Source organism: Nannobrachium achirus (genome assembly GCF_963921795.1).
Source record: "Nannobrachium achirus genome assembly, chromosome: 1".
Taxonomy (NCBI): domain Eukaryota; kingdom Metazoa; phylum Chordata; class Actinopteri; order Myctophiformes; family Myctophidae; genus Nannobrachium; species Nannobrachium achirus.
Window position 1 is genome coordinate 3164220 of NC_137810.1, and position 221 is coordinate 3164440.

Sequence of the window (221 nt, forward strand, 5' to 3'; positions counted from 1 at the left end):
TAAGCTCACAAACTGCGTGGCTTTGGTGAGCTTGTTCTGCCCCATTTCTAATCCAGGGGGTTCTCAAACTTTTTTATACCACACTCTTCAAATAACAGAAATAAAATCCTTAGCGTTTATATAGTGTCATTTTTACCAAGCCTGTTTTTCTGCTAAACCATGAAGTGAACTTTGAAAGCTAGAGTATTTGAGAGGTCAATTGAAATGCTAATTCACATTTG